The 25,064-nt window shown below is 39.5% G+C and overlaps 1 protein-coding gene and 1 long non-coding RNA gene across 12 annotated transcripts in view; one reads left to right on the forward strand and one right to left on the reverse strand.

Annotated features, from left to right (window-relative positions):
- Nucleotides 1-24,472, forward strand: part of LOC308062232 — a 38,996-nt gene extending 14,524 nt beyond the window's left edge. The window contains exon 2 of the long non-coding RNA XR_013927517.1: nt 1,329-24,472. This is a non-coding gene — a long non-coding RNA (uncharacterized lncRNA). The remainder of the gene's footprint in view (nt 1-1,328) is intronic.
- The window catches only part of PDE1C (phosphodiesterase 1C), a 376,897-nt gene that overhangs the window by 104,126 nt on the left and 247,707 nt on the right, over nt 1-25,064 (reverse strand). The gene's annotated exons all lie outside the window — the stretch shown is intronic.

A 25,064-nucleotide genomic window follows, 5' to 3' on the forward strand; every position in this document is an offset into this window, starting at 1 on the left:
TTCAATTTACCCCAAAGGCCCCTGTGGGACTGCTGAATTTGTATAGGGCATATGCTGACACTGGCATGTAAGCACTTGTGATACTTGCAACACAGCTTGCTTGGGATTCAGGCTCACTGTCACTGTTGTCCCATTGACTTATGGATTACAGTCGGGATACATTTTTTCCTGAACATAAAGCAAAAATTTTCAATGGAGAAAGCGTTGAGTTCTGCTCAGCAAAACCAGGGCTTTCTCTTCCAAAACCCACATGGGTGCAACCCTTGTCTTTATTTCACCAAATAAATGAAAGTGTAACCTCAATAAGTTAGCATAACCTAATAGCCTCTAGTAAAAATCTCCTTTTTTTCCTGCCAGGAGTGCAATGATATTGAAAAACACAAAATAGATGCTCCTGTGTAGGTACTAGCAGAGGCACATTACGTATCTCGTCTCACCCTAGTAGCTACAGGCTAAGGCAACCACCAGCTGCTAATAAATATGTAAGTTAATCAATTGCAGTCCAGTAGGGAGCAGCATGAAGCATGCTAAGGTAGCATTTCAAATTCTGAATTCTGAACAAAACCTTTCTGAAATTACATTCTAGCAGGCTTTCTTTTGTATTTTTGTAATTTTGTGCCACTGTGGGCCCTACTGCAATACTGATTTTTTCATCAGGTCATGCTTCCTTTCTCTGCATCACTGGGCAGGGAATTTGTTTTGAACATCATTTACATCTTGCTGCCTTGACTGTAGAGTTTCAATGCATTAGTAATATGGAGAAAATTAAGAAAGAGGGGAAACATTTGATGGTAATACCCTCAGCAATTCTGCTTGCTAACTGCCCTGAGTAAACACTACAGGACAGTGTTCTCCAGTGCCAGATGGATTCAGCCACACACAGACTCTGCTGAGCCCTCAGAGCACACCATCTGCTTCCTCAGAGGTGGGTTGGTAAAAGCAGTGTTAGAGGTCATTTTTTAAATGCACAGATTCTGGGAAGAAGCACATGTTTTTAAATAGAAGTCAGAGGTATTGATTTGGGTAATGCCACAGACAAAGCAGGCAGAGATGGAAGCTGTGAGGTAGCTGCTGCTTCTGGGAGTAGAGATGGTAAAATTACTTCATATACAAGGTTCAACGTAGCTGAAGGGACACTGCAGAAAGAACCATGAAGATACATATTCTGTATGGTAAACCTAGAAGGGGATAGGCAGCAAACTGGCAAAGCTTTAAGCATAAAGCTTTACATTTTGACATAAAGATTCAATTTTAAGACACTGCACTGCCTAAAGAAATACAAATCCCTCTTTTCTCCTATCGATGCCTTACAAGTGCATTTTCTTCAGCTTAAGGATAGGTGAGATTCCCGTTGATCTCTTCCACTGCTCGTTGCCACCTGAATCAACAGCCCTGAGCCACTGCATCGAGACTGGGATCTCAGCCTCCACTTCCCCTCCAGCTACTCTCCCACCATATCGGCCACTTCACGCCAACAGCACAGCAGAAATTATCAGAAGTCCAATAGTCCATATACAACATACATTTAAAAGTAGGAGCCAAATATGAGGCCAAGGAGCCTGTGATGGAGAGAAACATGAAAACCAGAGTGTGTGCACCATCCCATGGGAGCTCCATGGCTGTCACCATTTCAGCCAGGAGATCAAAATGCCTCAGGACAGGGCTAAACACTTCATCCAAACGCTGAGTGTTCTTGTGCCAAAGAAGAGAGCTACGACATAGCCTGGGACTGGCTACGTGAGTCAAGCCAGCAATGCCTCAGTACAACCGTAGGGATCTACAGATCAAAAACATTCTGACACGTCTACTAAGAGAGGACAAAGACAAAGGTGGGCATGAGCAGCTACCTGGACTGAATTTTTTCCCACTGCCAGTGCCAAGCATCTGAATCTGTGGCCCATAGCCATGAAATACTTTTGCTGGTTCAGTATATTGAGTCATTGTCTTCCACCTTTGGCACTTGGCAAGGTGGAAGTTTCACTTCTCCAAAATCTGCATCCAAACATACATACATCCGACACTTTGGAATAGTAGGACAGAGCAATGCACAGAAGTAAGAAAATAATAGGTTGAAAAAAAGTAAGAGAAAAATATCACTGAAAGAATGGCTATGAGGCAGGGGGTGGGGGTGGGGAGGGGGAAGTGGCATCAAGAAAAGAATCTTCTGACACAGCTGTGGAACTTGTGAGTGGATCTTTTATCCAGCTTTTCTAGGGCTTGTGGGTTGTTTGTTTTCCCCTTCTCATTTCCACAAAATAAACTGTCATGATAATGAAAGTTTGCATTGATGAATGTTTGCTGTATTAACTTTGTAGTGTTGCTCTGTATTATGAATAAAAAAGCTGAAGAGATAACAATAATATGTAATGTGATTGATTTTGCAATTATTGTGGCAATAAAAATAGCTAATACATTTTCCCATCATCTTTACAAAGGAAGTGTAATAATCTCTCAAACTCTCTTTTTTCAATAATCACTGGATGTACAATGAGAAGCAGAAACATCACTATACGCTTAAGTCTAGGCTTAGAGAAGTTTGCATGGTTTGGAAATTTCCAGGTCATAGTAGTCATCCATTGCTCATGTTCATGGATCAATTTCTATATGCTGCAAAGTAACTGGATGTTATGTACTCACCTTAAAAAGATACAGTGTAGGCTGATATCCCAGCAAGAACCGGGTAGGCAGCATTTCCAGCTACCAACCCGCTGTTTTCATTTTTCCTGGCTTAAACAGCCTGAGCAATCAGACAAGTTTTGATGTTGATCTCCCAAATCAAGACGACACGTTAATCTAAGGGAAGCTGCAGTATTTTGCTGCATCAAGCACGCCGAGAGAATCCACATATCGAGTTCAAGTTTTTATTAACGCAGCACTAATCCCTTTGACTCCATGTTTCCAAACCTGGAAGCCTAATCCTCCCCAAGGGCCTAGACAGTGATGAGAGGTTTAAGATCAGTTCCCTGCCAGGCAGGTGACTTGACTGGAATGCCACAGTCAAGATTTCTCTACGTTTCCATCCCACTCCTAGGCCAATGAAACATGAAACTTCATCCCTGGTGGATGACTTCATTCCCCAGCAGAGCCAATTCACACTTAGGTCCTCAAATTCCTGCTTTTAAGTATTCCTGAAACTAGACAGCATATTTTGACTGGCAACTTTAGATTACAGGTTAAAAAATGAGGTGCAGAACTATCTGTGGGTTGACACAGCTGCAAAAGTACAGCTTAGTACAGTCTTGTTGCAAAAGATTACCATTTTCCTAAAGAGGTGCATGAAGCGTATAAACAAAGTACAAAGCGGTGACTTGGCATCCAGAAATCCTCCTTTCAACACTAACCACTAGGATTTCCTCTTGCTTTCCACGTGGCCTCACAAATCTGACATTTCTTTGGGTTGGCCACCTCCCAACCCTGCCACCTCCGTAAGCCTGGGAAGTGGAGGTCAAGACGCTCTCCTAGCAACTAGATGTAAACCCCCTTTTTGCCTTGCAGTCAAAATCTTGGCATTTTCTATGCCAGTGCTCCAACTACTAGGCCACAATGCAAATAGGCATGAATTTTTTATTTTTTTTTTTAAAGTAGAGTCCTGAGTTCTTTGGATGTTACAAGAACTTACCCTCTAAAAAAGCCTCAAGAGTAATACACTCCACGAACCTCCCTCCCTGCACTAGCCTCCAGCTAGCAGCCAGGTTCCTGGCGGCTGGGCACTGTAGTGCCCGACTTGCTGGTTCCTACAGCCTTAATAAATACATTGTGTGATGAAGTTTGCTGGCTGCACCACGAAAAAACAGAAAAACTGCTTCAGCTATAGGAGACTTAAGCTAATTTATTGGGATGATTTCTAAAACACATTCTGTAAAAGTGCCTTCAGATTAATTTTGCAGAGTAGAAGGAGCTATTAAAATGTCTATAAATAACTTGTCCATATCTAAAAATACCACACTATCACAGTCCAATAACTCAAGCCCTTTTAGGATTGGTAATTAACAGAAGCACTAATAAAATGACCACTGCTTCTTTTCACTGAGCGCAAAAACAGTCACATTTTTAACTGTATAGGACCACAATGAACTGGCTTTAGTGCTTTAGTTCTTTTTTCCATGAAGTATAAAGCTTATTCTTCCTGTGCTTGGGGACTGGTAACTTTGGGGAAGAAAAGCTTAAAAAAGAAAAAACAGTCTTCCCAGCAATTCTTATGCAAAAATTTATAAATGTGGACCTATCTGTATTAATTGTTCCAGTGTGGCATACTGTTCCTTCTTTTTAATCTCACATTTTAAATTTCCATATATTAATCCATTTATATAAAGTTTCTTTTTGCTCTTCTTTTACATCCTTGAAACATAAGAACTTCTGTTCCACACTGTTGAGCTAGGACTGCATGAAATAGTGAAAGGCACACTTTAAAACACTGAAAACAGTTGACCAAGCATTTTCATGCTTTAATGACTTTCAAGCGCTCCAGTTTTAATGTTCAGAAATGTAAATAATCTTGACATTAAATGTTTCTGCAGCCTGATAAACCACCGTTACATGGCTCAAAGACACAAGAGGACTGAAAAAGACAGCCTCCTGCCCCATTTCATAATTAAAAATGCACAATTTCATGAAATTATTCTAAGGAAATATATGGGTTTTAACAGAAATGTTAAGTTGTTGGCAGCAAGTCTTAAAGAACAGGGTGAATATTGTGTATCTATATAGGTTTGGGGAAAAAATGTATCTCTTTCTGACAGCTAGTATTCAATATTATTTTTTTTAATTAAATCAAGCACTGAGTTTCCTTTTCCTTCCTATTCCTATTCCTTCTTCAGAATAAAATGAAGTGGTTAGAAAGTCAATACCTAGGCAAGCACACTAAAACACATTCCCTTAAGGGGAAGCATTACTGGGACTGAAGAACAGTTAGTTTAATTGGAAGCTATTGTTCAGGTAATACTGGATTTAACAGAATAAAATGGAAGACCAAAGGCTATATTTATACACAGTTGAAAGTATTAATGTTTCTCTGTATATAAATTTCCAAAGGCATATCAGCACCATAACTCTTTGTCAGCAAATATGAGAGCAGTTAGTGATAGCTTCCTAAAATCTGACCTTTCTGCGCAGCAGCCCTAGATGATAAAACCCACCTGCCTTCCTTCTGCACACCCTTATATAAAAATATATTGGATATACACAAACAACAACAAAGATGTAGATCTAGATCTTTAAACTGCTCTTGTGTGTTACAAAGTCCTTCAAAACAACCTCCAGAGCATCACACAGGTGAACAAACCAGCCCGGTTTGAAGGAATTAACTGCACTCTCTCAAACACCACTTCTAATTACTTCACTAAGATTTGCCATTCGATTACAGTCATGAGGGAGAAACCTGCTGCCAGCTGAAGAGCCTTCGCTTGGGCCCGTGCCCCAGTCTGAGGCAAAGACCAATACCCAAGCATTCACTGTTCAGAAATCTTGCAGCAGGGATGATTGTATTTCAGAGATGCTTGCTCATGAGAATCAGCGTCTCTCACAGATGAACCACCTGTAGGTACATACTGCATTGCATCAGTCAGACCCTGCAGTGTTTACCCACGTAAGCAATCTGAACCATAGCTTTGATGAAGAAAACTGCAAGGTGCGTGTCTTATATTTTCCAGCCCACCTACCCCAGCAACTCATAAGAAAGGATGGCAGCTTGATGTCACTAGATAAGCTCTCCACAGACCTAACCTCCTGGTTTCTGAAGGAGGAGAAATGTGGTGACCCAGCCTTACAGCCTTGCTCACTTTGCCACTCACTCCCCAGGCAGACCCAACAATCAAAATGGGATTCACTCCAGTGACCTTCAGCTGCTGTACTTTACTTTGGGGCAGATGATCCACCAATTTCAACCAAACCTGTAGATTTTTCATTCAAAATTTATGTTAGGATTTTTAGGTCTTCTGGAAACTATATGAGAGTTGGGTCACTCCTACTAAAGGTCAGTGGATTAAAAACAACATATACATACCTTATGTTATTATTACAGGTAATTCTCTTCCATCAGACATAAAGGATAGTCCTGGAGATATTCATTCATACTTTTTTCTTAAGCAATTCAGGATGCTTTTGCAACCTTTGACCAGAATTATGACTGCAAATGGTTTTCTTCTTTTTAAAACTAATTAATGTCAAAATAAGCATAAAAGCATCAGACTTAGAAGTCTGTAAACATTATGTTTCAAATAAAATAATAATAGACAACTTCAGAGAATACACTTGTAATGTTTTGGCTCCATAAACAAACCTACTAAAAAATTGTTGTGTATAATAACTCTGATTTAAGTTGCATTTAAATATAAGACCCTTTTGCTCTCATCTTGCGGGTCACCTCACACAGTAAGAAACGTTAACTCAGTTCTTCAGTGTTGTAAACTTGCACTGTCTTAGATTCAGTTCCAGGAATTAACAGCCCCTGGTAACTTCCATTTTACCCACACTTCATTCAATTTTGTTAGTCCATGAGTTAGCAATTAGTAACCTACCCAATAGCTCATGCTGCTTCTCACTCTAAACTCTCAGGTAACAAGACTTGTATGTTCTTTGGAAATACGTGTGCTCATTACTGCAGCATCCTGTCCCCTCTAGGGTTGGAAAAGAGGAAATGAAAGAACCATAACTATGTTGTCAGTGAGGGTTCATGAGCAGGAAGCGGGATACTGAAAGTTTCTGGAAACAGACCAGGAACACAGGACAACTAGTGAACAATTCAGTTAGGGAACAGTAAAGCAAATGTAATCACTGGAAGCACTATATGGTTAAAACTGAGAGCTCTTTTAAAAATCTGCTTTGATAAGTAATTAAAAAAGCAGATTTGAACTATTCTTAAAAGTGAGAGGGAAATAATATTTAAAAAAAAAAAATCACCTGAAGGACTGATATATAATGTTCGTTGCTTCATTAGTTCCCACTGACCTCAGCATGCTTAGGCTCATTCAGTATGTCCCAGGATCAGGGCTTAAACTTAATATGAGAAGGAAAAACACAAAACCAGTATCTTGAACATGAGACCACAGGTTACTCTTGATACAGTGCCTATATGTAGTTCAGTTAAACATTGTGCTATATCCCTTGTCTTTCTCCTGTTTATTAGCCCTATCGTTATGTCTTCTTAAATTAGGCTCTGATCTTGGAACCTTCTGCTTAACACAGCTGCACGTCACTCAGGAGTAAAGTCAAGCATAAGCACGAACATTTGTAGGATCAGTTCAGGCCATTATGAAATAGTCTACTTCCTTCTCTTGGGCTTGAAGAAAAAAAAAATCCTATTGCTTTAAAATAATAAATATACTAAAAAAGTAAAATCAATATTCCTATACTGCAGTACACAGCAGTATCTTTAACACTTTATAGATTGGTAATTGAACTTCATTGTCATGAATTTACTGACACGTCCCTTACATAAAACTTATTTTTAAATTACCAATGTAGGGCATCACATATCTATCCAACAATCATTAAAAATAGTTACAGCTTGACTCATGTTATTTAAGCCTAAACCACACTGACTACATTTTGATTACAGCTCTAATTCCTAACCATTTTCTTATTTCTCTCCTCTCCAGGCAGTATTTCAATTTCAAGCTCCTATTCTGCAAATGACAATTTAGAGGTTGTAACCTCAGTAAGATTCACGTGTGTTTCCTTAAAAACATACATAAAAATGAGCTTATTACCATGACAGGTATATCATTGTTATAGGATAGTTGGAAGCAAGGGATTTGACCATTTACCCTGAATAAGTGATACAATTCTGGAGCACATACTACCCCATCTACACTGCCCTGGTTTCAGCTGGCATAGAGTTAATTTTCTTCCTAGTAGCTGGTACAGTGCTGTGTTTTGGATTTAGTATGACAATCATGTTGATAACACACTGATGGTTTAGTTGTTGCTAACTAGTGCTTACCCTACAAAGTCAAGGACATTCCAGCTTCCCAGAAGCTGGGAGGGAGCACAGCCAGGGCAGCTGACCCAAACTAACCGAAGGAATATCCCATACCATAGAACCTTGTGCTCAGTATATAAACTGGGGGCAGTTGGCTGGGGGCTGCTGATCGCTGCCCAGGGACCGGATGGGCATCTGTCAGTGGGTGCTGAGCAACTGTACTGTGCATCACTTGGTTTCCTGGCTTTTATTTCTCTCTCTCTTTTTGTTGTCTCCCTTTTCATCATCATCATAATTTTATCTATTTATTTATCTAATTCCAATTATTAAACTGTTCTTAACATCAAGCCATGGGTTTTACCTTTTTCCCAATTCTCCTCCCTATCCAGTTGCCAGCTGGGGTTAAACCATGACACACACACCTAAGGCACACCTGCAGGGGCCATGGGCCTCTCTGGCTGTGTTACAATATGTTGTGTGCACAGCCTGAAGGAACCTGAACTATTTTGATTTGATAGCTTCAGCACATTTCAGTGTATCAGCAAACTGCAAAAAAATCCCTTCATATGTCTTCAGAAAAATCCCCAACCCTGCCCCGTTCACTAACAGGTTTTCAATCATGCTATTAACATTTTATAAGCACTGTGATATAGGAACAATTATGTGAAAAATTAATCATGCAGTTACATTAGATAGTGTTAACGGTTCATTAAAATATTTTAAACTTCAGCTAAATGGCTAACTGCTTTGTATAATAAAAACAATTATTTGTTTCAGGAAGGAGAAAGCAGAATTTTGGAATTGGCCAAAGGTGCAAAAGCACGCCGAGTGCCCAGAGCACCAGGCAAGCCCCACTGAGGTCGCCCATGTGGCAGCCTGAGTCTCAGTTACGGCTTCCCCAAAAAGGGGAAAACTTTTTGCCATGCTCAGAGCTGGCCTAATTCCGCCACCAGGGAAGATGAACTTTTCTCTGACTTCAGAAAAACATAGTGTATTAGAGCCCATCCCATCAGTCTAGCACAAAAGCTGTAAGATGCCTGACCCCTACACTTTCCGACTTCTGTTACTGGTGCTGACTGAGGTAGAAGTTGGACTTAATTTTGTAGAACAAGTCAAAAAGGGTCAGGTTGAAACTGAGACGTAGCTGGGGCTGGATTGATTCTTGTTTGCCATCGCTTTCTTTTCTTTCAAACTGTCCATTATAATGCAAAAAGACAGAGGAAGTAGAGCCCCCCCCCAAAAAAAAAAAAAAAACAAAACACCAAACCTATCTCATTTGTCAAGAACATCTATCGATGGCTCACTTTGTCAGTAATGTTCCCCATTATCTTTTATGTAGGCAAAGCTTCTGAGCCTTACTAACCAAGCCTACAACCACAACAACATACTAAAGTGTATGCATTCAAAAGGAGCAAACCTGTCCTAACCATTTTAGGCTGGATGTGAAAGATGTACCTTCAAATAGTACCAGAGAAGGAAAAGAATAAGAGTGTATTCTGCACATACTAACAAACAGTCCATTTCTTTGCCTAGAGGAATGAATGTATGCTCCAGATTACCAGTGTAAGTGGACATACATACTGAGCTGCAGTGCAGAAACAATGCTAAAGAGAGTCTATGCAATAGCTGTATGATTGAGAGCACAATCTTTTAATGGCCAGCTTTTGGGAAGAACGTTCCTTTGGTCCACGTGGCTTCCTATTCCAGCATCACGAGTGCAAGCCTTTTTAACTATCAGACATGTTGTCATATGGTCTAAGAATATATGCATTAACATAAGGGCATTACCATCAGTGAGCAGAAATTGCTCTGCTAATGAAACCTAACACAAGCAAAAGGCAGGGCACTTCTGTGAAGGACAGTGGTAACAAGACTCTGGTCCCCTATCAGGGTTGACATTTTCCACTGAGTAATGCCAATTTCTTCTGAAATTTGACACACTGACTTTCCTCCCAGAAGAATAAGAACTCACACCAAATATTGATCATACTTTAGGGAATGATAGACATTAAAAAAGTTATTATACAAGAAATTTTACAAGATATGTAGAAGTCAGTATGGACAAAAGCATCAAGTTACTGCTAGAGTCATCAAGGAGGATGAATGCAATAGATAATCAGCTATGTGTGATCAGAGCATGTGTCTAATTTTAAACATGTTCCTAACTTATTAATGCACAGTCAAGGAATCTGAAGGGCAGCGTTGACAGAAACTGTCATCATAGATAGCTATGAGCTTTAATGATCAAAAATGATACAAATTTTGTGTAGAAGAATTGGCATGAGAAAGATGAAGAAAGAAGGTAAGCAAGCGTAATGACAGCTTGGAGAGGCTAAGAAACGTAGCTATTGAAGGGGAGTATTTCTTCTTGGCCACCCAGGGGATGCCTCACGTACCAGTCAGCAGAGCACTCAGATGCCAAGAAGGCTTCTGTAAGCAGAGGGAAGGACACTGACCAGTAGACAGTTTTACTCCTTTTTGTCCCGGAAAATGCTTCTATGTTATTCATTTTCCTACACCAATCTGAGCAGAATCACTGCTGCTGCAGGCATGAGGCTTTAAGGCTACAAACCATGAAAGTCATAGCGAAAGGAAGCATATTTTATGGGATCACCTAAAAGAACTGCAGGGGAAAAAAAAAAAAAAAAAAAAGGTATGCTATTAACCTTAAATAAGACTTAGTTCTCAAACGTTATGTTTTTTCTCCAAATGGTGTGTGAAGTGTACTGTCCTTTTCCTTTTAAAACACAGGTGCTCATACACAGGTGATATGTGATCATCTGCCCGAATAACTTTTCAAATAATTAGACACTGTTGGAATCTTTATTAAACTACGTTTTGAGTAGTAGCTGCATACAGAAAGAAACAGAGAGAGTGTCAGTACTAGCACAACCTTTACTAGACCTCAGGGCTTCCAAGTAGGGGTGATACTGAATGCTCCAAAGACAGAAAAAAAATCTGCATGTTTTTGGATGCTATATCTGTTTAATAACAAGCCACATGAAGCCAGTCTTTATGGGATGTAATGTCCATCCACTGTACTGGGTTGCTGCTGGAAAGGCAACAGTGGTAACATGCTGCAATATGAAAGACATCCCTTGCTGGCAAAGGGGCATTCAGTTGCCTCAGGAATGACACTAGCAAAAAGGGATAAAAGCTTCCCAAGCTGTCTGTTGCGTGATCTTTACACATGCTCTTTCTGTTGGCATTTTTACCTGGTTACCTTCACACAGGTTTTAAGAAATTATGTTCTCCTTTGTACTGTGCCATTAGGAGTGGGTATTGGGTGGTTGCTTTTCTCCCAAGTATGAGGCCTCTATCACTGCATCTTCCCAGCATCGTTCCTAACACCACACTTGTTCTTTCATCCTGTGAGCAGATCCCTTTCTTTCAGCTATTTTAACAGCCTGCTTTTATAATTTGAGAAGGCAAACGGTAGGGTTGGTCAAAACCAGGAGTTTCCTCATGAAAAGTTAAAGTAAAAATTCGGAATAGTTTTAGCCATGAAATGTGAACATTTGGCAGACAAAAACCTCCAAGTGGCAAACACTTTATTTCTATTGAACTGAGTCTAAAAGCTATGGATGTTCCCTTTAGCACCCAGTGTATGCTTAAATCCTTGGGGCTGAGTGTATACTACAGACACTGGGACTGTCAGAGAAGACAGTGACAAGCAATTGTTACTGTGCCTTGTGTGCCTTTGTAATATCTGAAACCCAAGGTTATGGTTAATTACCACTAAAGAGAAGGGAGAGTTTGAGATAAGAGTAAATGGAGCCATCACTCAGCAGACACCCTTGACGTGGGATATTTACAATCGCACTTTGTTTCCAGCCTCCCCTCCTGCTGACAAAGCCTGCAAGTTAAAATGGTAACACACCCACAGCTAATAATTAACCTTCTCTGTATTAATGTTTGACTTTTTCCAGGGGACATAAATTTCATTTTCTATTATATATAGAAAGACTGACGACTTTGAGTTGGAAAAGACCCATTTTTCAGTGATTGAAGAAAACCTCGTTTCAAGATACATTTCCTTATCGGTGACTGACAAAGAGTTCTTGTTTCCTCAAGCAGAAAAGACAAGAGCAAAATAGAAGAGAATTCAAAAAGTATTGTCCATAGTAAACTGACCAAGTAATCTTCTAAGTAATCTTCATTTTCTCTTGCATATTTCCAGAGTCAAAGATTCAGAAAAAAACCCCACAAAACCCCTTGCTGTCCTGCCAGGTCAGACCTACCTGTCATGAAACTCTCCCGGTAAGCAACTTCTGCAGGTTCAAACCTGCTTTGACATCCCTACAAAAACTCCATGTTATTCCTGGCCCAAATGTAACCACTGCTACAACATTGTTGCGTTACATAAAATAGGATAGAGGTCATTATAGTTCTGGTATAACTTTTACTGCAACTTTTAAAAATGTTAGTGATGTCATTTAATATGCTGCTGGAAAGTACTTAGATATTTTTGTGCAAGGGCTTTATAAGAGGCTATAAAGGCAAGAATATTCTCGGGAAGTGTCTAATGAAGGCTCTGAAATCCTTAAGTTAAGTGGCTTAGTTTTTCAACTTATTAGCACCTACTAAAAAATTTTAAATTCCCTGAGAACAGCTGAATCTTCACTGCTTGAAGAACTCGATTAGAAAGACTAAGTTTATCTTCTAATTTTCAAGACATTTCATCTGTCTTGCTTCCCACCTTCTTACACAACCAAGCAAAGCAGCTCTTCTGGTAAAGTGTATTCTCAAATACACTACTCTTCAAAAGAAGTGGTGAAAAGCACACCAACTACACACCACATCATTTCTAAGGAATATTTTCTAGCAGTATATCCATACTATAAACAGCTCATTACTTTATTCAGGCATGTATTTCTCCTAGAACTCAATAACTTATTCAGAAAGTGAATTGACAGCAATTTGACACTTTGTAAGGAAAATTATTCCGTCATAGTAAGTTTAAATGAAACGCAGTCCAAAGTGTAATTACTATGTTTAATATTTCAAATCATTGATTTTAATGGCAATATACAGTACAAAAAACTGTGAACCAACTCATTAGATGCAATTTTACATTTCCTACAACACAAGCAAATAATCCTCTCCCTCTAACAACTCTATTTAAAATGTAACACATGCTTGATCATAACGGAGAGAACAGAAAATTCTGCTTCATACTAGAATTAGTGTTTCTTATAAGGTCATTAAATTGCTAGATATTACTTGGGACTTAAAGCAGTAAGTCACCATCTTCGCTTAGAAGAACAGACCTTTGAGCAGAAGGTAATTTTATACTATGTGTGCATGTATGCACAACTGCAGGGCCAGGCACGCAGCAAAGGCTGCAGATGTGGCAAAGCCCAGCAGTGGTACAGATGGAAAATGATATTAACACAGAGGCTGCTGCCCTTGCCCCTCTGTCCCTCTCCCCCAGATAAAAGTTTCTCTATATTTGCACAATTCCTTAGATTTCACACAATGGGCATGGGGCTTCAGCCAGCTCCCTCACAGCCCACCTGGGCTTGCCACCACTACAGGATGAGTGGCAATGTTTCCATGACCTAGTTGCCTTCTTAGGGTCCCACCTTAGATCAGCACTGAGAAACTTAAAACACAGGTGGATTCAGTAGCGACTTTAGTGACTTTATAATTCATACAATAGTGCAAGGCAGCAGAAAAGAAAAATAACTTGATAAATATAGAAAAAAATAATAATGATTGAGGTAAAATATTGACTTCATTATATATATGTGCCTGAGAATTAATTGCCTGAAAAAGCTACCTCACTAACAGCCCTGGCGTATGAGGTGCCCTCTCTACCCAGAGAAAGTACGAAATGAGTAACCATGAATAATATTGTTCCTCTGGTAAATTAGATAATAAGCTCTATTACTGTGCCCAGTCTTTTCCTGAATTTCTCAGGAGAGACTCAGCTTTGTTAATTCAAGGAGAAAGATTGCTCCTATTCCCTACAGAAATATAACCAGAGCAGGGCACAATAAGAAATGTATGATGTTTACAATCCTATATAAACACAGGGAAGCAGCAGAAAGATGACCATTTCAAGTGCAAACAGCAAATTCAACACCCATTAGTGGTTTCAAATCTGAAATGGGTCACTGAGTCGAGTTCTTTGCTACCAGAGACAGTTATGTCATATTACCACTTTTATAATCAGAAAAAATATGCATCTTAGGCTCATGGGGATGCTTTCTCCTCCCACAAATCCTACCAGAGCACTGTTCCAGAACATCACTGAAGTCATGTGATTTCCTATCTACATTTATTCATGACCATTTTATGTGCACTGTTCTTGTCCTAGCCAAAGGAAAACTATTTACAGGGAGTGGTTAAGCCCTGGATCAGTTGTGGAATGTCCATTTTTGGAGACTTTTGAAAGCCAGCAGCACAGGACCCTGAGCAAACTAGCCTAACTCTAAAGTTAGCCCTGCACTCAGCAGGACGAACAAACCAACCCCAGAGGTCCCTTCTAGCCTGAATCATTCTTTCATTACATTATTATCCTTCTTTATCAGAACCATGCAGAACTGTGCTTCTTGATGGTAGTCTGTTGGCGTACAATGATCACACAGCTGTGCTATAGCTAATAGTAAAATCTTATGAACTAATTCATCACATAAGTTTGCATTTTCACAGAACAAGTTTTACAGAACCATAGCAGGTTCATCACTGATAAAGTACATCTTGCCTCATGTTAACAAAAGCATTAGAGTGGGTGTATGTGTGTGCACACACCCATGTGCACTTTTGGACATCTCCATGGACCATGTTAGATTCCGCTTAGGAAGACTTCAGAAGCTGAATGCTCCAGAATCAAAGCATACTGCAGCTAAATCAATTTAGCATACTAAACCTAAATCACTGTTATAACAACTCAATATTCCATCTTAATATCTGAAGGAAAAGAAAATGATTGGTAAATCGAGGCAAGAAAAAAAAGTAAGTAGTATTACCTTAATGTATTTCATGTAAGGGATTTAGGCATTTCATTTGGAAGCTTACACGATGCCATAAGCCTGTTGATGCATAAACTTTATGAGATTTGATTCACATCCACCACAGGCAGCAGGGCAAACATCGACGAGCTTGGGAAGAGGAGTCACTGCTCGGCTGAGCATGTTCCTTCTCAGGTTTCCTGAAAACCCAGACGAAGTGGTCACTCAGGGAAGTGGGTGACGGCGTGAGGCCATGCAAAGAGCCGCTTCAGCCAGCAGGGAGCCGAGGCAGGACAGAGACCCCTGAACACTTGGCAGTGGGTATGTGATGGTAAAGAGGGAAACGAGATGGGACATTTGTGGGAAACCTCATGCTTTATTGTCTAGGCCAAGTTCTTTCAATAAACTGATCAACCACCATGTACTCCATTTCTGAGAAGAAATTTACCACACTGCCAAAACAATGATTATTTTGAGATATGAGTGCCCTCGCCTCTGATCTTGTAACACCCAAACTTCTGTGCAGGCTCACCACAAAGGAATTTTACAATCAGACCAGCCCGACTCTGCTGCAATTAGACAAATGAGTATATAAGCTCCAGGTCAAAATGTAGCACGGAGCAAACCATCTCACCACCATTCTGCCTTTTCCAGAGCTACTGTTTATGGCCCACCCTAACCAACTACACTATGGCCTGAGTGCTCTAGCCTTCCATCCCAAAATAAACCTGTTGGTTCAGTGTACCAGGTTATCTCTGTACATTCTAGCCTAGCATTAATTGTTTTTCTGGATCTTTAGACAAAGCAGCCTGCAGATGCAATGTAACAAGACATCACTAACAACCAAAACTTCACTGCAACGATTGTATGGGATAATTGCATGCCTTAGCTAGAGCACTTATTAGAGATACACTACCACTGAAGATAATTAAAAATTATGCTTCAGAGAAAGGGTGCTTTTAATTATACAGATCAACAGAATAAATATTCAAATACCATATCTGAAGGCCTAATTGCATTGTTTTAAAACTAATCACAATGATTTCATGGAAAACAAGAAGGTTTAAAAAAAACACCACCAACAACAAAGTGTGATCCATTAGAGCCAGTCTTGATTTCTTAATGTAAATGAGCACGTCATTACGGTTATACTAATGAGCATTTTTTTTTCCCTAAGCCTGACTTATTTGTGTAAATACTCAATCAAAACAATTTGGTGAAAAAGCTTTTTACTTACTATATACTCATTATTCTTTAAATCAAGAAAACACTTGAAGTTGTTTGGTTACTGATTTTGTTGTATGGACTTGGAGGGGACTAGTAAATCTGCCTGTCATTAGTGATGACAGTCCAGAACAAGAAGTTGGTTTTAAGCCAAGAGATAATAAAACAAGATTGCTCTCAGTCTACTTTTTACCCAAACAAGCTATGTATTGTGAGTTTACATTTACTGTTTGGGTTGGCCCACAGCATCAGAAATTGGTCTACATAAAAATGCTCAAAGCTAGCCCAATGATGGGAGCGAGCATTGTTGTTACTGGCGGAGCCAAGGTTCAGTCACACGATGCTCCAGACTTCGTGTCTGGCAGCATTCATAGGAACTGGCGGCAACTCTCAACTTGATCTAACAATGGAAACATTTTATTTTTCAGAGCCCAAGAGAAAATGACTGCTCAAGAAAGTCCACACGTTACTTTTGGCAGACAAAACATCGTTTATTCACCTAAATGCAATCAGCTGCACTACACAAACAGAAATTTCTAACTAAAATACATATGTGTCTATCCAAGGTGGGAAGAAGGGACAGAGTTAAACATGTTTGAGCCTGTAGCTTTTGTAACACTGAATTTGTCCACAGACATGGAAAAAGTTTGAAGAATTCAGCCATGAGTAACCAGCTTAAGATAGCAACTACAAAAAATTGTAAGGTATTTTGCCTTGCCTGGAACATGAACTGATTACAGACCTTCTGTCCAAAGAAAATTCACTACCTAGAGGTATTAAAATGCATGACTTGTACAAACTTCATTTTATCCAAGCCCTTCAGTAGCCTTCATCACCATTAGATATAAGCACCTCAAACAAATATTGGAGGATTTTTCATTGCTATCCTATGACAAGGTCATTAAAGTAATTTTAAATACACAGAGCTGGGACTCAAGACCACACATACTGTCTTGGTCTGCATGAAAGAGGAAAACCCTTGATGAAATGGGAATTGAATAGTCTTATCATCACTTCAAGCCTTATTCATTAGTCTGACCATACTTCTGACTACAGGATTTCAAAACTGAAGCAGTGTGCACACACACGTCTAACAGACCTAATTCTAAATGGTCTATGGTTATAAGTTACAGATTTGGGGTTATCTGAGTATGAGACCACGTACTTACTGTGCCACGTTATTATTCTAAGATCTTGTTTTCTGTTCTTCCATACTAAGATCAGCACAGATGCCTATGTATGCACTAACTCTGAGGCACATTTTCTATTGCTTTAATGATGTAAAACACAACTATACCAATATATTTTTATCCTGATGCGCTTAAGATTTCCCTGTGTCCCTGCCAGGAGAAGCGATAGGTTGTTCAGAAATCTTTCCCAGAAGCTTTCTTACGAAGCTGAACACACGTAGAAGTGCTGAGAGCAAAGCGTGTCAGCAGAGCAATGGGAAAAGCACCTCCACGGGCACAGAAATCTGATGTGCCTGTGGGCCAGGGGAAATCCGCTCCTAATCCCCACAATTGTCATGGTCCTCTGAGGATTGACTCTGCTGAATAAAATTAAAAACTGGGAGAGATAAACTGCTGCCTGCTTTTCTTATCACACGGTTCCCTTAAGGACATCATCACACAGGGGAAGTAGTTGTAAACTGTATGCACACACAAACTCCAACTCCTTTACAAGGCCTAGGAAACAGGTGGTGTCTCTCATTCCATAAAGCTTCAATACAATGAAAAATTTATATGCAAGATCTTTGCCCCTCTCTTCCCAGCACACTCTTGCTCCTCAGCCTCTTTGAAACAGAATTCCTCTGCACTTTGAAACCAAAATCACTTCTTAGCGTGCTTTTAGCCTGCACTGTCAGCAGTGCACACCAAGCCATTTCAGATCGTTTTGGAGTACCTTGGGGAAGAACAACTAGAAACCTGTGGAAAGTCACCCTCTTTGGAGGACAACTAAGGATGTGGCACATGCCTGTGATCCAAAAATTAAAAAAAAAAAAAAAAAAAAAGAGAAGAAAATATTTTTCATTTGAAACAAGGGGTTTTGCACCACAATAACGTTATGGCCTTTCCTCACACAAAACTCATGTTATCCTGTCACCCGTTCCTGACTCATGTTCACAAAAGGTGGCCACTGGAAGCCACTCAACACTCACCGTATCACTCTCTTCCACAACAACAGTAAGATGTAACACCTCTGGGAGTGCACCTTTTAATTTGTCTCCTCTACATCCCACGAGGAAATTCAGTCAACCCAAGTGTTGGCTCTTATAAAGTCATATATACTGATTTTGTTATGCCTAGGTTGCCGTTAAAGGCAGGCCCACTGCAAAACACCTTTGCTTTGTCCACGTTTTGCGCCTCCTCCAGTTTGGTGCACCAGCCAGGAAAGGTATTTTCCTGCCATGGCAGAATGCGTGCAGAGGGAACAACATCACCAGGGCCTGGCTGTCAGCTTCTGGCCAGACACCTGATGGCAGCCCAAGGAGATGGCACCAGGGCCTTTGCACACTCCCCAGGCCACAGGCTGGGATAACAAAATACATTAAATGTGACTACTGGAATTTTCTCGCAAATTCAAAAATTTGCTTGGTGAGACTGACTCATCAACTGACTAACAGATGTAAAGACAGGCTTAGAGAGCTACCACTTAATTCCTGGTGTCTCAGGAAGACAGGTTAATATGTTTTTGCTACACTGAAATACTTGGTCCCTTTTAGGATTCTTGATCATCCCTCCTCTACAGCCCTCCCACAGCACTTGTAAGTGTGGGAGAGGGGGGGAAAGGCAAACAACAAACCAGCGTTGGCTGAAGAAAATGAAAAAAAGATCTTTACATCTTTCAAAACTTTTGGAATTACTCCACTGACTCCAACTGCAGGGTTGCTTTATTATTTCCAGTTTTCCAGGAGTTCCTAAAAACTTCCACGCAAAAGCTTTATTCCGTCTAAGCAAGTTGTCCACATTTTTAAAAATCCGAGTATATAAAACAAAACATGATTTCATTGTCAGGAAGGCATTGGGATTTTGAGCACCTCCATTTTTTTGGAGGGCTTAATCAATAAAGTGTTTGGGCTTTGAAAGGGCAGAATGCTGAACCTTCTAATTGGGAGATCACTTTAAGTCCTCTGAAGACACGTGGCACAAAACCGGAGGCTAATCACTTCTAGCAGAAGAAATATTACTCTTCAACTGGGCCAAAAAACGCTACTCAATTTAATCACTGCTGTAGCAGAGAGTCAACGCTTTTGCAGTACGGAGTTCCCATCAATGGGGCTGCTAAAGGACATGCTTTCAGCACCCAAAGAAAATGTATTTCAATTTCATTCTGCCTATCACTTAATCTGGTGCAATTTCCAGATACCTCTGGGCTAGGTAATTGAGAGCAATATTTCACTGCAGCATTCAATACATCAGCATTTGCCAGAGGAAGCTGGGTAAAGTACTCCTTCAAGAAGGCAAAAAGGAAATTCCTGACTTAGAGCTGTATCTGTTACAAATGGTCATGTATGCCATTTTGCCCTTCTGGCTCCTGTTAGGTTTAAGTTTAGATCTAACTGAAGTCACTAGGCAGGAAGACCTGGAAACTGGCAGTGTATGTTTTTACACAGAACATGTATAACATGAGCAGAAAGAATTAAACTGATTTATGAGCAGCTAATATGCCGTAAGTTAATAAAAGACTGTCTCTGGAAGTAAATTTGTGGTCCTTTTTGTCATAAGATCACTCATTGAATTACCAATCCATACTGCATGGTAAGACTAATTGAAGAGGCAAGAACATTTTTATCCAAGACCCAGATGAAATCAGGATAAGGTAGGAGTCTCACAATACAGCCTACTTATGCTTGCAGATACTCAGATGAAAGATGTCAAGCTAAGGATAGGATAAAGAAATCTAGCCAAAAAAGCGCCAAAATTCTTGTTAATCCTTTCTGTTCTTCCAATATATACAGCAGCTTCTTTCTGTGCTAATTAAATATATACCTTTCAATAATAAGTGGAAATTAGGTCTTAATGCAGAGGCATTTCTCTTCTTTTTTATGCCTAGGATATAGTTTATATAAAACTCATAATTTTACCCTACCCACAGAAAGGAAATGCTAGTAAAATCGGAAGTTTTCACTTCATATTCAGCTGTATCGCCTATTTACAGAATGAGAGAGGACTATGACGAAAAGATTTTAACTTCTAGTCAGCACGCAAGTGAAAATAATAATGGACATACAAGAAAGCAAAAGAAGATAATTGCATAGGAGACTATAGCTGGCATTCCAGCTTTGTCAGTGCTTGGTTCTACAAGGAGACTTTCAGCAGTATTGTTCTACATATTGTCCTAGACTTTTTTTGTCTTAAAGTATCAAAGCTGAAAACAAACTCTCTTCTGTGCAACATCTTTTCTTTCCCTTCTTTTCTAAAACAATTTTGAAGATCTCCAACTACATCTTTCCTTGGAAAAGGGTGAAGAGAAGACAAAGATAAGATCTAAGTTACTGACCAATCAAATGCTGATTCTGACATATGCTGATGAAACCAAGTATGAAGCCTTCTTTTATTCCTCTATTTTATAATCTCTGTGGTTAAAACTCCTAGACGATCCTAATTCCGTGTATATGATGGCCAGGGACGATGACTCAGGAGAATTTATGTGTCTTCATATTATTTCAGCATTTTTTCTTGAAACACAAAAGTGAGAGAGAACTAGAATACTTTTTTTTTCAAGGCACAGAAGCAGATCAGACTTTTCTGTAACAAAGAAAAGGCCATTTCTGGATCTCAGGAACAAGCCACAGTTGATAACAAAGTTTTTCCACAAACAAGAAAGTGTCAGCTTTTCCACTCATTATAATAAACAATCACAAGATTGTTTTATGACACAAAGTCTTAGATTAAGTTCAAGTGCAGAGGCCTAAACCACGTCTGTATTGAAAATGTAACCAGAAACATTACTGTCAACCTCGAAGGATCCTTCAGTATGAAACCTTTGGGATTGCCTGATAAATTCCCTTGCCTCCTACATGAAATACTAGAAAGAGTACAACTTTTGACACCGGCATTCCAAAGGCACTGGTTTTAATGAGATCCATAAAATGACATATAAACAGGCCTGGTTCTCCTTTCCCCATCATGAGCTTTATTTGTGTCATTTCACTGACTGCCATGAAGTTATTCCTGCTCTGCTTAAAAGGAAGAGATGATCATGCAGTACACTGAATGCTCTCAAGGTGTCTGGACATGACTATAAAGCTTCCAGTTGTTAACAGAAAAAGTCATCTTGTGTATGGAGCATTTTGTGAACTCTACAGCTAAATTGTTGCAAAAGGAGATTTTTCAAATCATTTTTATAGACATCAGCATAATCTATGGTGTTATATTCAGCTTTCACCTTCTTATGGCTATGTCTGTGCCTTCTAATTTCAACGTAATAATGTATTATCCACTGCCATGAGCAGTTATACCATGCTCCACTCCGGTGTGCATTTTTATATGTGTACTAGAGAGCAGAAGGGTCCATTTAACAGTATTATAGAGATTACTACTTTGGAACATCCTGACTTTTGCAGCTACGGAGGGATCACCATGATAAATCTGTGCTTTGACCATCATCTTTGGCTGTAGCTAGACATTTCACAGTGAACACAACTAGTTTGCACATCTTTCATGCTGTACTGGTACTTGTAAAATTCCTTTAAAAAAATGTCCATTAAAAAAAAAGCCATATGGACATAGTCCTAAGTAGCCTGCTCTAGATGGCCCTGCTTGAGCAGGGGGTTGGACCATACGATCTCCAGAAGTCCCTTCTAACCTCAACAATTCTGGGACTCTCTGGAAAGCAAATGTGTCTTCTGGCACAAATGCAGAAGGTGAACAAGCTTTGAAGGCTATATAACTACTTCCATACTAGCCAAAACATTGTAATACAGAAACACATATAGTCAGTGCTTTCACTGACAAAGTGCATGTGAGTAAAGTTGCTTAACTCCATTCACCAAAAGTTTTTATGTCTTCTGCATTTTTAATCCTCCCTATTAGAACTCTGAATGTTTTAGTTATTGAGATAAGTGGATAATCCTTTTTTTTTTTTTATCCCATCCTAGTTTACAGCTTCTCAATTTCTTAACCTCACAATAGCATTAACAATCAGTTCTTAAATACAATTAACAACTAACATTTACCCACAGTGAAGTCACTATGCATTTCAATTTGGATTAAAAAGCTTTAACTACAAGTCTAACTAATAAGATGTCACTCCATTTTATAAAGACACAGGAAATTTCAGTCATCACAATGTTCACTGTATCTGCCAAACTGCACCTTTCCAGGGGTGTTTCATCAGATCCATACACCTTGATGTGCACTTTGTTGCCCAATGACATGTCTCAAGCTTGTGGTCTTCAGCACCACACAAAACTTCACACCACCTTCAAACTCATGATGCATTTCCAAATACTAATCTTAAAACACTCTCAGATACTCTTGGAATCATCTCACTACTGACAAAGCTAAGGAGTGGGTTAATTGAAGATGTGTTTCAGCACAGAAGGGGAACTGTATAAAAATCATCTTCGCTTTGAACCATCTTCATGATAGTGTTTGTCTTCACAGATCTACTATAGGAGTAACAGCAACACTTGCATTGACTTTGGTCAGGGCACAATGCAACCCATTGCTTTTCACATACACACATAGTTACAGTTTTCCCATAATTTCTACAGAGTTAAAAATATGGAAGAGAAAAGACACCTAGTCCTGCTCTCCTTTCTCTCAGACACCTGCAGCCATTATCTGTATACAAAAGTCTTTGCAGACAGTGTAGTTGCAGTGGTGCGAATAAGCATGTAAAATCATCCCACAGAAGCATAAGCACCAGAGACAACTCACATCCCGCTTGAATTTCAGAACCAAGGTTGACTTTCCAGGATTGACAGATAAATTTCTTTCTCTATTTGGTAGGACATATGGTACATAAATCTTTGAGGCAACCACAGATTCGACAGCACTGTTTTTAGCGAGATTTCCAGAGAAAGCAACTTGCCTAAGGCCACTTAGCAAATCAATGGCAAAACTGACGTCAAGCTCTGGATATTCCCTCTCTACTCCCCCATTCTAAAACACTCTGTGGTCACTATCACATTTCAAAAACCAATCTAACAAAAATTGATTTTGATTTAAAAAAAAAATGAAGAAAGGCTCTCTGTATAACGGAGTGAGCGTTCATTAATTGACTTTCAGACCAGACAGTCTGAGACTGTTTGGACAAACAAGAACACGAATTCCTAACAGATTTGATTAAATTAGTAACCACAGCAAGCTTTTGCTAATAACTAGGTTTAATAGAGCACATTATTTAATATCATATTTGCACAGCCTAATGAAACAACCATTAATGTACTTTCTAATCCCATCAACACCACTGCCAGTGGAGATGAAAACATGGTAACTTCAAGGTCCCAAAGAAGTGAGGAAAAAAACTCACTGCAAAGAAGAGGATGGAAAGAGTGGGAAAGAGGAGTATTTGTAATTATCCAGTGGGCCCTAACTCCTAAGTAAATTAAGCCTGCTACATTTGATGTGGCTTATGTCGCTTCAGCCATCTCTATGGGCCATATTCCTCCTATCTGACTTCAGGGACTTTACACAGACTCATGAGTTGTAAGCCTCATTACTTTAACACCCGCTCCGTAAGCAATGGAGAAAGAATTTAAGCCCATGGAGCACTCTGTGTAGCTAGAACAGGACCAAGAAGCCACCTCTGCAAGTGCCTCTCTTCATTAGCTGTCAAGACATCCTTGTCTCTCTGCCATGGGGTACACAGTAAAACTCAGATCAGCCATACTGGCATTGCTGCTGTGGTTATGGTGATGTAGGGCAATGCCTGCACACCCTAGTCCTGTTATCAGTGTCCCTTTAACCACTGCAACTTAAAGCTCATCTTTTAAAACATACTGGAAAACCTGCCCAACTATTTGTTCAGTTTCTTTGGGTTTCAAACCTGGTGAGAAATGGTTCAAATATCTCTGTGCTGCATTAAAATCACGCCACCGGGTTCTGTGTGAACATAGTCAGAACTCTGAATACGGCAGCTTCTATTGTAAAGATTTAATGAGGTGATATTGCAAAACCACAGACACTTTGCAAAAGCTAGGGATAGAACTTATGTATTCAAGCTTGCCAGTTTGACTGTATGTAGCTCGAAGGAGATTGAGTTCATGAAAACATTTTGTTTTCGCTGATACAGCTTTTTAAAAACAAGTGTTTCATGTCATCTTGGTTCTCCTACAAACCTTTCAGAAAAATACAACAACATAAGTACAGGCTTATGATATAACAAAATATTGTTTCACTTCTACTTAGTGCTACTTGAGGAAGAACACCACCCCCCCCCCAATCTATTGGTTCTGCTGCTTAATAAGGCCAAATCAAAGGGCTTTAAATTTTTAGCTCTCTGCTAGAGTAAAAATAAAATATATCATTCCAGCCAGCTAATGGGTCAGCTTTCTTGAACCCCCAGATTACCAATATATGGCTGAGAAGATCAAGGTCCTTTTCATTAACCACAAAAATAATAAAGAGGAAAAAATACCACAAAAAAAAAAAAAAGGGAAAATCTTCATTATACATATTCATATATTCTTGCATTTTATATTTATGTATTCTTACAAAGAATGCGTATAGATTCTTACCCTCATTGTCACTCTCTGTCTCTAAATATATATTAGTTATGCATATGGTAGATGAAGAATGTGATAGGCAATGCTGTCATCATTTTTCATCCAGCACCTGGTAGACAACCCTGACAGCCTGAATAGCACACCAGACTAAATGTCTCAGCAGTTCATGTCCTAGCTGTGTCTTTAAAGCACTCCATAAAAAAAAAGCTCCTCTTCTAGGCTTTGAGCAGCTCACAGGATTAGACGTGCTTTATGTTTTTAACAACTTGCTTTCCAGATGTTAAATGGCTCT

Source organism: Falco punctatus, assembly GCF_963210335.1.
Source record: "Falco punctatus genome assembly, chromosome: 4".
NCBI classification, from domain to species: Eukaryota; Metazoa; Chordata; class Aves; order Falconiformes; family Falconidae; genus Falco; species Falco punctatus.